Raw genomic sequence first — 16218 nt, 5'->3', positions numbered from 1 at the left:
GATGCTGAGATGCAGTTTCAAAAAGTGTGCACAGAAATGTGCATTTCATGCAAAGATAATGGACAAGATACATATTTTACCAAAAGATGCATAAAAGAAATGTATTTTATGTAAAATGTGCCCACAAAATGCAAGCAATTTAAATGCTTTTCTTGTGCTATTTCAAAAATCCACTTCTACACAAGTGGTTCTACGTGAACCAGGGTTTAGAAATCCTTGGGGAGGGGATCTTGCAAAACTACTAAGAACCATGCTTAAATTTGCCAGAATTCTGATGTTAAAGACTCTTCATTTTTATGAATTGGTTACTATAGTAACACTTTGTGCCTTTTCATGTGCCAAGTTACCCTCTCTCTTTTATGATGTTAATCGTCACAATATCTACAGAACACGGAAAATGTGGGTTTCTTAGCAGCAATGTTTGGATTTTACCCAAATCTTATTACATTTTAACCAGTGGAAAAACATGTGCTTCATGGCTTGGTTTTGTTGTTAGTTTACTATACAGCCTTTTTTTAAAGGCTACTCATTACATGTCTTGCTGCTTATGAGAACTAACACAATTTTGCAAGTTCATAGCGTGGTGGACCCTGCAGCATTCCCAAGCAGTAGCAGCTCCAAAGAGAAGACAGACCTTCTCCCAGGACCATCCCAAGTAGCAACAGATCTACAGTGGTACCTCGGGTTAAGTACTTAATTCGTTCCGGAGGTCTGTTCTTAACCTGAAACTGTTCTTAACCTGAAGCACCACTTTAGCTAATGGGCCTCCTGCTGCCGCCGTGCCGCCAGAGCACGATTTCTGTTCTCATCCTGAAGCAAAGTTCTTAACCCAAGGTACTATTTCTGGGTTAGCGGAGTCTGTAACCTGAAGCGTATGTAACCTGAAGCGTATGTAACCCGAGGTACCACTGTATCTCTATCTCTCTGGCCCTTGGATTTCTCCCCAGGCCACACATCCTTCAGAGACACATGCTTCACCAGCCCTGTTTGGCAGACTATTCAAATATTTTTGCCTACTGAAATGTACCCTTGAACTCTGATAATGCTTCTTGCATGCCTGGATGAAGGCTCAAGAGATGCGCAAATGGGCATCAACTAGCCTACTATGCAAAGGGGAAAGTTATATCCATTGGCCCACACACTTTTCCCTCTGCATGTCTGTTAAGTTGAGCTCCTTTTAGGAAGAGAAATATAACTAACTCCCTATCACCACTAGTTCCTTTTGAAATCCTGGTATGATTCACTGAATGCTACATAAAACATTATTTCCTGCATTCCATATATATATATATATATATATATATATATATAACCAACTTTCCCCCCCTTTGATTACTTTTAATGTTGATTCTTGGCAGTTGCCATCCTCCTCCTTCTAAGAAGCAGAATGACAAGGAAAGAGAAAATATATATATTCACCAGAGGGAGGTCAAAGAGTTCTTTTTCCGACACAGGCTCATTAGGGGAGGTGAACACAGCAAGGGTGGCATTGATCACCGTACCCTATGCAGTCTTAAAGGTTAATGATTAGGGTAATTAGCTGACCTATAGGAACCAGATAGCATTCAGTTGAGAGCAGTGACAAGTGGCAGCAGTTACTTAAAAGAGAGCTGAAACAGAGTCATGAATGTTGCCAGCTACTGTAAAAATGGCTCTCCCCAGAGCCTGGTTAAAAAGGCTCAGTGATATATAAAGAAGTTGCTTTCCCTTGCTGCAATAAATTTTGTCCGATCCATTTTGCTTGTCGCTCTCGTCTTTATGTCTCATTCTATCAGTATTGCTGGCAGAAGGTAGGCTAGCGAACTTCAGTCTCCCCTAGATGTTGCTGAACTACAACTCCCATCATCCGTGACCATCATCCCTCTTCTTTTTTCTGGGCTTTGTGCATGTGAGAATAACACTCCTAGCTATCTGCCAGTCCATGTGATCGGACCTCTAAGGGTGCCTGTTCCCAGAATCACAGGCCTTATACTGGGACAGGACCTTGTCTACTCTGTCTTGCGGTGACTCTTCGCATACCCTCCAACATTTCTCAGCTGAAAATAGGGACGTCCTATTCAGTGCTTTTTCAGGGGGTACTCAAGGGTACTCAGCAATGGCACTATATATATATATATATATATATATATATATATATACACATAGACACTTATTGTAACAAAAGGCAAAAAGGGTAAAAGACCCCTCAACGGTTAAGTCCAGTCAAAGGCGACTATGGGGTTGCGGCACTCATCTCACTTTTAGGCTGAGGGAGCTGGTGTTTGTCCAGCATGACTAAACCGCTTCTGGTGCAATGGGACACCGTGATGGAAGCCAGAGTGCACAGAAACACCATTTACCTTCCCACCACAGCAGTACCTATTTATCTGTTAGAATTCCTGATCTATGATTGCAGTCATGGGATTTTTGTCTATCACATGACGTGATATGTTTTGACTCCACAGAATGGGAAGTGACGGAGACAGGATGTTTGTGTTACTGTGTTCCATGAAGTGGGACTATTGTCCTTTGTTCTATTTCTCTTTGCTGCCTGATACTAGAGGGAGAGGGAGCCATGTTGCAGTGCTTGTGTGTGTTTATATAATAGAGTAGCCAAAATACTGAGTAGCTGAGGTCTGTTACACAACTGCGCTAACTCTTCGGATCCCTAAGTGTACCGGTGTCAGTTGGCATTGGTCGCTGTGATGTTCGGGCAGAAAAAAACTTTTGAAGCTCCTGAACAATCGACCAGGAGGGAGGGAAATGCCAGTCGGGCATGTGTCTCTGCCAGGGTCCTACTCGAGTGTAGGCTGAACTCCTGGCATTATCTAGACATTATCTACTTCCACTGGTGTGCTTTCAAATTGCTAGGTTGGCAGGATCTGGGACAGAGCAATGGGAGCTCACCCCACTGTGGGGATTCGAACCGCCGACCTTCCAATCAGCAAGGCCAAGAGGCTCGGTGGTTTAGACCACAGCGCCACCCATGCCCTTTACCTTACCTTGCTGTAGCAACTTCATGGTGAGTAGCAGCACCTGTTTTTCTATTTTAAAAGCACTGGTCCTATTCCATAATTATAATGATAATTTTACTATTTATACCCCACTCATTTGACTGGGTTACCCCGCCACTCTGGGTGGCTTCCAACACATATTAAAATATAATGAAACTATACAAGGCTGTCTTCACATGACTTCTAAAGGTTGTGTAGTTAATTATCTCCTTGGCTTTGGGGGGGGGGTCACATAACTCCATACTCTTCAACATTTCTCCGATGGAAATAGGGATGTCCTAAGGGATGCGGGTGGCGCTGTGGGTTAAACCACAGAGCCTAGGACTTGCCGATCAGAAGGTTGGCGGTTCAAATCCCTGTGACGGAGTGAGCTCCCATTGCTCGGTCCCTGCTCCTGCCAACCTAGCAGTTCGAAAGCACGTCAAAGTGCAAGTAGATAAATAGGTACTGCTCTGGCGGGAAGGTAAACAGTGTTTCTGTGTGCTGCTCTGGTTCGCCAGAAGCGGCTTAGTCATGCTGGCCACATGACCCGGAAGTTGTACGCTGGCTCCCTTGGCCAGTAAAGTGAGATGAGCATCGCAACCCCAGAGTCGGTCACGACTAGACCTAATGGTCAGGGGTCCCTTTACCTTTACTTAAAGGAAAAGCAGGACATTACAGATCAAATCAGAAACCGAGACGGCTTCTGTAGGTCCAGGACTGTCCCTGGAAAATAGAGCCAATTGGAGGGTCTTTCTTCAGGATTTCAGGCAGGTTTCTCTCTCAGCCCCACCTGGACATGCTGAGGATTGGGGCCTTCAGCATGGAAACAGATGTTCTGTCCCTGAAGAGATGACACTCACCTTTCTATGCAATCTCCCTTGGCCATCTCCTGATGCCATGGGAGACAAGGCTGTTGCAGCTTCTCTTTCCCTCTCTCCCTCTTCCATCGACTGCACTCGCACTCCAAGTATCCTGTCCGCCCTCCCAGGGGACTAGGACACACAACAGCACCAAGGTGGGAACAAAAGCATACAAACTTTCTCTGGATTGCAACCTGGCAGTTTTTCTAGGCTGAGAATTAGCAACTGGTCACCTCCTGAGCTCCATTACTGAGCAGGGATTTGAGTTTGCTACTATTTGCCTTAGTAAGCAAAAACCAGGAGATATCTGATTTCTAGCTCCTGATTTGCCCCTGCAGGTTTCTGCCAATGATATGAAGAAGGATTCCAAGCAAAAGCAGTATGTGATTGTTGTGGCCAAGTGTCCTCAGTTCACATTGGAGAAGATGGTTCTGGTCTCCTTCCACAGTGGATATCTCTTCATCCAGACAGATAAAACCATCTACACACCTGGGTAAAGCCTTCTGCTAGTCCCTCCCATAACATTATCTGGAAATGCAGGAGGGGTCTGGAGTGTATAACCTACTTGTGATCTGCAGACTGAGCATGGCCCACATGGAGGCAGAAAACTGCTGACTCCTGAGCTCTGAAGGTACGTGCAAATCCACCTACATACCCTTCCCCAGAATAGTAACCGATTCCTCATTCTGACTTCTGTTCCTGCTGGGAAAGGCTGCCCTATTTCATTACTCTTCTCAGTCGTGCAGTTTTTACAGATCTGCTGACTATCTCAGAATAAACAGAAACTCCTTAATTCCACATCGAGTTAAGCAGATTATTTTCCCACACAATATCTGCTGCCACAGGAGGGGGAAGAAGAAGAAGAGGAAGAGAAAGCTCCCCTCCCCCGTCTGTTCAGATTTTTATTTCAGTGTACTAAATCTGGCATGGCTTTTCTTTCTTTTTCAACAGCTGCGCTAGGTCCCCCCTGCCCCATCCCTCCTGCCTTCTTCCCTGTCTTCAAGTACTGAAAGCAATAAAGCTTGAGTCTAGCTTCAAATGCCATCAGTCATTTTGCTAGTAAAGGAAAGGTGCCTAATGAATCTTTTTCCCTGTTTGATGCTGGGACGGTTTCTGTTTTCTGGATTTAAATGCTGCTCAAGGGAGGGGCGAGCGTGTTCCTTGATACCTCAGGCCAGATGTGTTTTGGCATACGCTGAACCGTACATCATTCACAGGAAATAGATTTGTACAGCAGAAAGGAAAGCAAAAAGGGGTTGCTTCAGGTCTGCTCCTGGGCCTTCCAGGGAATGTTGTAATTCAATCGCGATCATTTTGGTGGAAACTTGCCTTTTAACATTAAAACTGCCTCATAAAGTAGTGGGAGAGATTAAATACTAATGCTTAATTGGAAAGGGAATAGCCCAAAGGCACAGAAGTGTGCCTGCACACCCCGTCTTTTAACAAGCTAATTAATAATCACAGCAAACATTTAATGAACAGATGAACCATATTGGCAGTTTAGTTAGAAATCAATCTAACTGCAGGCTGAAATAAACCAAGGCCGAACCGGACGTTCTGTGAGGAAAACAAAGTTCGTGGCTGTCACTGAACTATGTCTCTTACTCACATCATCCAAGTATCGTTCACACATTGCACTGAACACAGATGCTAGCTACAACTACACGTGTGAGAAAGTGTTTGTGTGAAAGAGTGCACACTTGTTGATTCGCTCAGCTCAATTGCTATGTGAATAACAAGTGTGCAGCTCAGCTGCTAGACTTGTTCACATGTTATGCTGAACAGAGGTTCATGCGGTCTCAAATCATGTCTAAGTGTTTGCGTACAGTTGCTGATTTGTGCAGCTCAGTTATTGTGTATGCAAGTATACATGACGTTCCCTCATTGAACATGACCTGTGAATAACTGTATGGGTGTGTGACTCAACTGCCTGTGTATACAGGTACACAGATTGCACATTTATTGGAAGTAATGCACAAACACTGACCCAACACTCACCCCCCCCAATTGTGTAATGATGCATTCACCCATCCCAACTGGACCCACCCAGCCATGTTCCACCAGCTAGATTTTATTAACCCCAAAAGTCAAGAGAGCACATGCCCAGATGTACACTGCAACCACTTTGTCATTGTCCTCAGAGCACAGCAATTGAAACTGATCCCATGAAACCTGGCAGATGTGGCACCTGACCCCTCACAGTTCTGCACCAACTATGGTGCTGTTTTCAGGACTAATCCTCAACATACAGTGAGCCAGAGCCTTCATAAAATCTAGATCAGGGTGAATTGACAGTGGAGTGGGGTCAAGGTAGGAAGAGAGAGATGAAGGCCGTTATTGGTGTCTGCATAATACAGAAAGACTTTGTAAATAATTGACCTTTGCAGGGGATGGTGAGAGCACTATTTCGGCTCTGCTTCAGCTGCAAAATGTCTTGAGCCAGCACTGATCTGGACTGGATCAAAATGACTAATGAAGGTTTTAATGTGTATATGTAATGGCTTAATGTATGTACGTGTCTGTCTGCTTAAAATTTCGTAAGTTGCTTTGTTTTGCACTGGCAAAAAAAGAAGAAAAGTAAAGGTAACGGGACCCCTGACCATTAGGTCCAGTCGTGACCGACTCTGGGGTTGCGGCGCTCATCTCGCTTTATTGGCCGAGGGGACAGGCGTACAGCTTCCGGGTCATGTGGCCAGCATGACTAAGCCGCTTCTGGTGAACCAGAGCAGCACACGGAAATGCCATTTACCTTCCCGCCAGAGCAGTACCTATTTATCTACTCACAATTTGATGTGCTTTCGAACTGCTAGGTTGGCAGGAGCAGGGACCGAGCAACGGGAGCTCAACCCGTTGCGGGGATTCGAACCGCCGACCTTCTGATCAATAAATTTAATAAATAATAAATAATAATTAGAGTAGCCTTTCATTCTATAGTTTCCGACTAGCCACCCTCAAGTGTTAAAGGTGTTTTAATCAATACTTCTTAGCAGTCTGCTATTTTTGGTGTGGAAGAATGACCTTGTGTTATGTTCAGAGTGACTGCAATACACAGAAGGCCCTGTCCTCATCCAAATTTGTTTCAGGACCACCAAGGGAAGCTCTTTGTCTTGTGGAAGCATCAACATGTCAATGAGACACAGGGACGGATGATGTATTAACAAAGCCTGGACTGGGGCATGTCTGGATCCCATGCTGCTCAGGTAATGTCTGCAGGAAATAAGGTCATCTTTCTCATCTGACCACAGGTGGTTCTATCCCATAGACTCAAGTGCTTGGAAGCAGATCCCCTGTTCATCTGGTAATGGATGAACCAGGAGATAGCAAATGAGTTTAACATGCTGACGCTCCTTGGTGCTGGTGTCTGCATTTGTGACAGCCGGCAACTTGACAGATTTGCCTTTGTGGACACTGTTGGTATCCCTAAGGAGGGAAGCAAGTGAATACACATCAAGTTGGGTAAGGATGTCTTTGAGCTGGACACGGCATAGTGTCATCCTTTCTGGTCAGACAATTTATATCTGATTGGCTGGCAAAATAGGATTGTAATCTGGTTCCCTGCAAGACAAGTGAGCTATTGGAAAAGTTGTTCAGAGTTCAAAAATCATATGCGACATGGCATGTATTGTCTTACAAATTTCAAGCAGAAAACCCACTGTTCATCAAAACCTCAGGAGCAGTAAACTTATTATTCATTTGTTCTGCAGGAATGATGAGACTAATGAACTGCACCTCTTGAGAGTTATTCGTTTACTTAGAAATAGATCTACTGTTTTATCTCAAATATAAACTGAACAATTAAATAACTTGGGACCAGGTTACCTGAAATACTGCCTGTCCCTGTATAGACCTGCAAGGTCACTTAGATATCTGGGAGAATTCTACTTGTGCCGCCCCACCCTAAAGAACATCACAGGGCAGTGACCCCAAAATGGGAATTTTCTGCTGTTGCACCCATTCTGTGGAATGTCCATCCCTCTTCCATGCAGGTAGCATCCACCATCCATTGCTTTAGATGTCTTGTAAAGACTTTTATTTTTGCCCAAGCTTTTCTGACCCATAAGACTGGAACCTGATTCATGTGGGTATGCATCCAATGAATATGTTTTTATTTTCTTTTATGTGTTTATATTGATTTTAGGCTGTATTTTTGTTTTAATGGATACTGTTTTAATATTGCAAACGGTATACACCGCTTAGGGGTTTTTATTTTTAATTATTAAACAGTTTAGAGATGCTGATTTTAAATAAAATAAATACATCTGTAAATTTATTTCAGCAATATCTTTTTGCAAAGGTGTGAATGTCCTATTTCGCAACTATGAAATTCCATCAATAAGAAATGAACAGGTGGTGGTTCTGAAATTTCAGGTACCTTTTTCATGTTGGCCATTGCCCATGAGATGATTTTCTCTTTTTCAGCTGATGGCCTTTGATGGAGAAACGCACGTTCTGTGTGAAAGGGAGCAGGGGCCAGGTGATGTGTGTACCATAATACCCTCTTGACAGAATAGCAATTTCCCCTTGAAACAATCAATAGATACCTATAATGTTCCACACTATAATTGTTTTAGTTGGTTTTTTCCCACTCAGACCAGTGGGTCTTTGAATCTTCTAACACTGTTGCTGAACAGTCAACAAAGCGATGATTGAGGGCATAGCTCAACTCCCATATAATGCAGGATCAAGAATTCTCGAAGTTTTTCTGTTGTCTGGCCATAAAAAGGTTGATGCACCTCCACCTACAAACACAAGCACACACACACACAGCTTTATTGGCTTTCGGTTATTATTTTGAGTGACTCTTGCTGGCTTTGGGGACTTTTCTTTGTTCCGTGGAGCCCATTCTTCTTAAATGCATCAATCTGCAATACAAGACAACTTTCTCAGTACAGGAGGCAATCATTTTGTGTGGGGGTTCTGTTCCTGGTCCCTGTGCGCGTCGGCAGAGTGTGTATAAGCACACCCCACCCCCTTACGCTCCACCCTACCCCTGTTATGCCGACCCCACTCCCCTTACACCGCATTCTGCACCCCGTTCCACCTCCATTCTAACTTCTTCCAGGTCCAAAAGGAGCCACACATCAGCAATTGCACATCAATTGGATGCACCTAAAATGGCCGCCTGCATGCTAATATATATTTATAGCTTAGCTTTCCACCATGTTGTTGAAGGCAGTGAACAGGGTGCCCCTCCCAATTTACCCTCACAACAGCCCTGTGAGTTTAGGTCAGGTTGAAAGAGAATTATTAGCCCAGCATAACTGAATGAGTTTCATGGCTAGGAAGGGATCTGAACCTATTTCTCTCCAGAGTTTTCTAGACGTGCTGTTAATTCATGACATCTTAGCCACCTTTTTTTGGCTATCTTCTTTTCTGATATTGATTCTTACAGAAGCTATTTTAAACTGTCCCATGCTAGGAAGCTGAAAGACGTATCAAAGGCATCACAATTCAAAGTTGCAATTTGCATATGCAATGACAAGAGTGGAAAGCTTTCGGGTGATCAATAATACTATTTTTTTTTTTTATTACTATTCACAAACTAAAACCACACACATGCCTGCCCTTAAGTGAGCTGTAATGTGGAAGAAATACTGTCTTCCGGCATGAAGGTGACTGAGCTGAAAAATACAAATATTGTTGAGATGGTACAATCTGGGCAAAGGAATCCATTAGTAGTGGGTTGGTTCTTTATTTTAAAGAAACCCTGTGCAGGTTAGGTTGTTGTAATATACAGTAACTGACTCAGACCCTGTGTGCATGAAAGGGTTAACCTGAACCCTGAGCTCAAGTTACCAGAGTGGGTGTGCCTTGGCATGCTTGTAGCAGCAATACTTGATGCAGCCCTTCCTTGTGTATTGTTTTTACACACAAGCAGAATGCCTGAATGAGCCTAAAAGAGACTTCAGAAGATGGCAGCTGTCCTAGAGTAATGATGATGTTGAGACAGCTTCAAATTTTACCTCAGCTGCTAACTCAATGGGTGACCCCAGGCTACTATATCTTTTATAAATATGGATTGTTAATTCAGGTTATTTCATTTATATATCCCTTTCTGATTAATATTGTCCTACAAAGAGGCTCACATGAAAATGAGACAATTGCTGTAAGGATGGCTAATATTGGTACAGGGCTTTGAAAAACAACAGAGGGCTTTAGATGCTACAATATTTGCTGCTGCTCTTATTTCTAGCCTTGTTACTGAAATTGAGTAAGTCACTTATCTGACACCTAATAAATGCCCATTTTCAGGGCTTTTCTTTAGAAAGTGCTTAAGCATTTAAAGAGAAATGCACCAGAGAAAGGCAGCAAACAAAAGACTGTTACTGAAACACACCTTTTGAATGCTTAGGAAAAAAAGTTCACCTACTAATCAGAGTCATTAAGATAAATACCTGCAGTTACTTCCAGCAAAGGCAAACATAAATCAAAATTATATCTCCATAAAAGCCAAAAGTTATCTTCAAGCTTCATTGTTTCTAAAACTCTCATCAGAATCTTTCCCTATTTTCAACATGCTAAATGAAGTCCCTCTAAGAGTGACTTCAGTTTTTACTAAAGGGAGAGAGGAAGAACTTCAAAAAGCCCAGTCAACGGAAGCAAGAGTCTTTACCCCTCCCACAAAAATAATCCCGCTGTACTCAGTAACATCTAAAACTGCGCCAAATGTGCCTTGTGACTCACATGACAAAATTAGTAAACTAAAATTTCATTCTCCTTGGTAAGGAAAGCCCGGCCACTAATACAGTGTATAATTGAGCTAAGCCTCTAATTTTTTTAAAAAAAGAAACACAATGCTAATTGAATACTGATCAGGAAAAAGGAAATATATTTGTTTCATAATAAAATTACAATCTGAGGAATGCATTTTATTTTATTTTTTGCTTTCAATCCATTCTTAACATGACAAGCTGACATTTTATGCTACCATGCATATGCAGATTAAGCAGTTGGGGAAGGAGAGGACAGAGGGTGAAGAAAGAGGTGTAAGTGGTGGTTGTGGGGCCCTTTTCCCATCCTCTGAACCCCCTGGGAAACTCAGAAAACCTGCTGTACCTGGAACAGGATGTGGAGAGTGCAGATGAATGGGACATTGCTATGGGGAGCCTGAGGAAGTAGCTGCCCATAAAAAGCAAGACTAGAGCGAGAGACTAGGCTAGGGTGATGTCCAGTGTTTCCAGGAACTCTTCTCGTTGTGAGACTTTTGTGGGTGAGCTGAGAGTTTGTTGGACCCTGGAGTTCCCAGAGGCTGAGAGGGAGGGTGTGTTAGAAGGAAATGAATTGATATTGTTTTACATGTATTAGTAAAGGTAAAGGGACCCCTGACCATTAGGTCCAGTCGTGACCAACTCTGGGGTTGTGGTGCTCATCTTGCTTTATTGGCCAAGGGAGCCGGCGTACAGCTTCCGGGTCATGTGGCCAGCAGGACTAAGCCGCTTCTGGTGAACCTGAGCAGCACACGGAAACACCGTTTACCTTCCCGCCAGAGCGGTACCTATTTATCTACCTGCACTTTGACGTGCTTTCGAACTGCTAAGTTGGCAGGAGCAGGGACCAAGCAATGGGAGCTCATTCCATTGCGGGGATTCGAACCGCCGACCTTCTGATCGGCAAGTCCTAGGATCTGTGGTTTAACCCACAGCGCCACCTGCGTCCTTATGTATTAGTAACTTCGCATTAATGTAACCTTTTTATATGTAACTTCGTATTTATGTATTTTTGTTTTGTTTAAGTTGTGTCTTCAGATGTTGTGTTCTTTCAGGAAAGGATTTCTACTGCTTTTGAATGCAAACTCTGCCCTTCTTCCCCAAGTTAAACCAAGAAAACATCTCTTGAATAAGATCTGTCAGTTGGCTTGAATAGTGTTTGAGACCTGAAGAAAAACAAAGGGGACCATAGGCATAACTAACACAAATACCAAAATATTTTCATTTTTTGAAAACCCGACCATAATAATAATATAAGAATTTATTATTTATATGTTGGCTGGCCAGTCTGGGTGGCTTCCAACCGGAAGAAAGATATCCCCAGCTGTCTAAAGGGAAACAAATACCATTACAGGTAGAATGAAATAAATATGGATATACCCATTATGGGAAGCTCTCAGGCTTCAACTCTTATAAAACTCACAATATATTTAAAGAAGAGAGTCATTGGTGGCAGCCGAGAAACCGAATGTTGTGTGGAAATTTAACAAAAATGTTAACTCCGCACACAACAAAGTGGAGAATTCTAATATATTATTGAGAGCCCATTGCTATAAATCTCCTCAAGTTACAATCATAAAGGAATTCACTTGCCCCAGTGTGCTCCTTTCTCAGTCAGTGCTGAATATTTCTTTATCTTCCCGATTCCTAGATGAAGCCTTCAGAAACAACAGTAAATGAAGCATGAAGGCTCCAGGACCCAAAGAGAATTACGTGAACAAAGGAGAAGTCGAACAAAGGATAAAAGAAGCAAGAGCAGTGATATAATAACTACAGGGCAACACTTGCCACAGTTTCCTCCCCCCTCCCCCCACATTTACTTTCTTTCGTTCTAAGACATTCATGGCTCTGTCAACAACAAATACATGCTCACATTTGTGTGTTGACTTAACAGAATGATCGATAGCTAATATTGGCTCCAGGCTCCCTTAACAAATTTGATGAACAATACTGTATATAATTTAGCCTTAGAATCAATCAAAGTTCCAGCCTTGAAGGAAAACATAGGGGAGGAGAAGAATAAAAAAGCAACTTAGAACCTCAAAGGGGAGAAAAGTGGGGTGAATGGTCATTGTCCCTAATTGGTGTTTTTGATGCTCAGATTTCCCATACCCGCCAAGTGTCCCTGTTTTCCAGGGACAGTCCTGGAATTACGAAAGGCATCCCGGCTTCTGATTTGATCCCAGGATGTCCCAATTTTCCCCATCAGGGCCGCTGCCAAGCTCAGGGGAGGAGGATGAATCCGCGCTTGTTCTGAGTGAGTGTGGTGGTGGCAGTGGCGGCTTTGAGGAAGCACCCCATTGCTTCTCCATAACCACTGCTGTCAGCCTCCTCCCTTGGGCAGCTCAGAGTGGCTACTGGAGAGCAGGTGATGAGGAGCAGAGGCTGCCACTGCAGAGGCCCAGCATGATGCGCCAACTCTGAGGTGCAGACAGAGGGCAGGGTCACCCTGGGCAGGAAGATGGGGAGCAGAGCAGACAGCAAGGAGACTTTATATATATATATATATATATATATATATATATATATATATATATTGCATCTGTGTCTAATTTTGAAGGAGCGTCTTCACCCCCATTGTTCAGCCCGGACACTGAGGTCCAGCTCCAAAGGCCTTGTGGCAGTTCCCTCACTGCGAAAAATGAGATTACAGGAAACCAGGCAGAGGACCTTCTTGGTAGTGGCACCTGCCCTTTGGAACGCCCTCCCATCAGATGTCAAGGAAATAAACAACTATCTGACTTTTAGAAGAAATCTGAAGGCAACCCTGTATATGGAAGTTTTCAATGTTTGATGTTTTATCGTGGTTTTAATATTCTGTTGGGAGCTGCCAGGAGTGGCTGGGGAAATAATTTATATCATCATCATCATCATCATCATCATTACCCCTTTCTAAAATTTATTTATTGTTGTGTGCTTTTCTTTTTGCAAATCTACCAAATAATCAAATCACATCAGGATTAAGGAGTTTTCTCAGGACGGTGGAGGCTGTGCATGCTGTGCCCCGTTGGTGTAACTGTGGTGGAAATGCTTTCCAGGAAACATAGGCACACATTTAGATTGTGTTCTACAATCGCTGCCCTCAGAGGGTGGGTGCATCATAATATAGCAAGTAGTAAGTGAGTATCATCATCATGTAAATGCTAGTAAACTGAGTCTCTGACTGGCACGGGCTATATGATGACCAAAATCACCCTGAGGTGTACACAGCAAAGGATGAGATTTTTTTTCAGGAGAAACGCACGGCCAAAAGGCCTTCTGTGGGCCAAACTCTGCATTCAGTATGAGGTCCAGATGGTTTATCCTCCATGGGTTAAACTGCCAGAGACCCTAGCCAATGGGATGTATAGTACACCCCCCTCACTGCAGGATCAAATGCAGTAGTCAGACCCTGAACATGCTGTTGGATATTCTTTCTCTGTGTGTGAGAGAATCACTTGTTCCAGAAACAGAGAAGAACTGAGAAGAAGTTTCAAGAAGCAGCAGAAGGCCGAGATTATTTTGTCCATGAAAGGACGTTTTCTGTGGGAACTGTTCTTTGGACATGCGCAGTGTGACAGGAAGTACTGATAACAAAGGTTCTGTGTAAATTCTTGTGACTTGTTGTGAGTCTCTTGCTTGCACCTTGCGGTGAGAGAAGCAGAGAAAGAGTCTTGGACTCTTGTTGGACTCTAAGCATGCCTTGACATAGACAGTGCTGAATGTCTGTACAGTGAAACCTCGGGTTACAGATGCTTCAGGTTACAGACGCTTCAGGTTACAGACTCCACTAACCCAGAAATAGTACCTCGGATTAAGAACTTTGCTTCAGGATGAGAACAGAAATCACGTGGCAGCAGTGGGAGGCCCCATTAGCTAAAGTGGTACCTCAGGTTAAGAACAGTTTCAGGTTAAGAACGGACCTCCAGAAAGAAATAAGTTCTTAACCCGAGGTACCACTGTATTTATTTGCTACCAATATGCTTTTATGCCTGTCAAGTAAACTTCCACACTTGACTGAATCTTTATGACATCCATGAGTGTTAATAATAATAATAATTTATTATTTGTACCCCACCCATCTGGCTGGGTTTCCCCAGCCACTCTGGGTGGCTTCCAACAAAGATTCAAAATACATTAAAATGTCACACATTAAAAACTTCCCTGAACAGGGCCTACTGTGTGTACCTTCAACCCTGAAGACGCTTCCAAGGACGGAGCTGCGTTGAGATGTAACTCTGCTGAGTATGGATACTGTCACACATACACACACACACAGAGAGAGCAAAATTGATGCCAGACCCAATCCTTCAAAATCATCCATCAGAGGTTGATGGATTGATCCAGCACATGCAACATGTATTGTGAAATGACAGTCCACTGTACATGGAAGACAGATAGTATATTAAGGAAAGCATGCTGTGGGCTTTTCACTAGTGTCAGACATGGGAGACACCAGGGCAGGGAATAGCCCTGGATTTACTGTAATGTTCCCACCATAAAGGGGATTGAAGCTGAGGTGGGGGTCTAGATTGATGTCAATTACATTATTTAACAATAAAGGGGGGTTGGAGCAGCTGTTTGCAAGGGACGCCTGGATTGGCTTTAAGACCCTCCCCTCCATGCTGATGGAGGCTGCAGCAATGAAGAGGGATTTTTGTCAGGCCACAGACAGGGGAATGGAGGGTTAAACACTCCCTCCCTGTACACCACAGCTGCAGTCCAGATGCCCTCCTGCCTTAAAGGGAATTGCCATTTAAAGCCACACTTCACCTGAAGTGCTAAAATGCATGTAATGGAATGTGTACATTGGTTCTAAGAGTGATAGAGGGGGCATTATGGGTGGTTACATCTATCCATTTCGGTTTCTTTCCGTTTTGAATGTTTCCCCTCTTCAATTTAGTTCTCAGCATCGCCGCATCAGTTGGTGAGTTTTCCTTTCGAAAAGACCTCGTGAAAATTCGTCAGCACCCTGATGCAAATTTCTACATTTCTGTGTGCAATTTTCCCAAATGCACACATTGTTGCAAAGCGATTTCACCGAATGCAATGCATTTGTGTGTCCTTTCGCCCAGTATATGCTTTTCTATGCACACTTTGCCCTGGTGCATGCATTTTTGTAAACATTGTTTGGGTGCAGAACTCCATCACAAAATTGGGAGGAGACAAAATTTCGAAGGTTGGCTGTGTTTCTGCACATTGTTTCAGAAAGTCTGCAGTAGGCCGGTGCCTTTAAGTGAAAACTAAGCTGAATTTTAAGGGACGCGGGTGGTGCTGTGGGTTAAACCACAGAGCCTAGGACTTGCCGATCAGAAGGTCGGCGGTTCGAATCCCTGCGATGGAGTGAGCTCCCGTTGCTCGGTCCCTGCTCCTGCCAACCTTGCATGTCGAAAGCACGTCAAAGTGCAAGTAGATAAATAGGCATCCCTCTGGAGGGAAGGTAAACTGTGTTTCCGTGCGCTGCTCTGGTTCACCAGAAGTGGCTTAGTCATGCTGGCCACATGACCCGAAAGCTGTACACCGGCTCCCTCGGCCAATAAAGCGAGATGAGCACCACAACCCCAGAGTCGGTCACAACTGGACCTAATGGTCAGGGGTCCCTTTACCTTTACCTAAGCTGAATTTCTTCCCAATCTCTAGTGGGCAATGGGGTTATAGCAAAGACACCAGAATACAGGACCTGCCGCTTGCTGGCCT

General features: G+C 43.7%; 1 long non-coding RNA gene across 1 annotated transcript; it reads left to right on the top strand.

The window, feature by feature from the left end:
* Window positions 1-4370: 4370 nt before the first annotated feature.
* LOC308475910 lies at window positions 4371-12559 on the top strand. The gene is made up of 4 exons (XR_013985521.1): window positions 4371-4466; window positions 6919-7035; window positions 8255-8309; window positions 12194-12559. It is a non-coding gene; the product is annotated as an uncharacterized lncRNA (long non-coding RNA).
* Window positions 12560-16218: the final 3659 nt, after the last annotated feature.

Source organism: Podarcis pityusensis, assembly GCF_964106645.2.
Source record: "Podarcis pityusensis genome assembly, chromosome: 4".
NCBI classification, from domain to species: domain Eukaryota; kingdom Metazoa; phylum Chordata; class Lepidosauria; order Squamata; family Lacertidae; genus Podarcis; species Podarcis pityusensis.
This window is presented reverse-complemented; position numbering and strand designations above follow the sequence as displayed.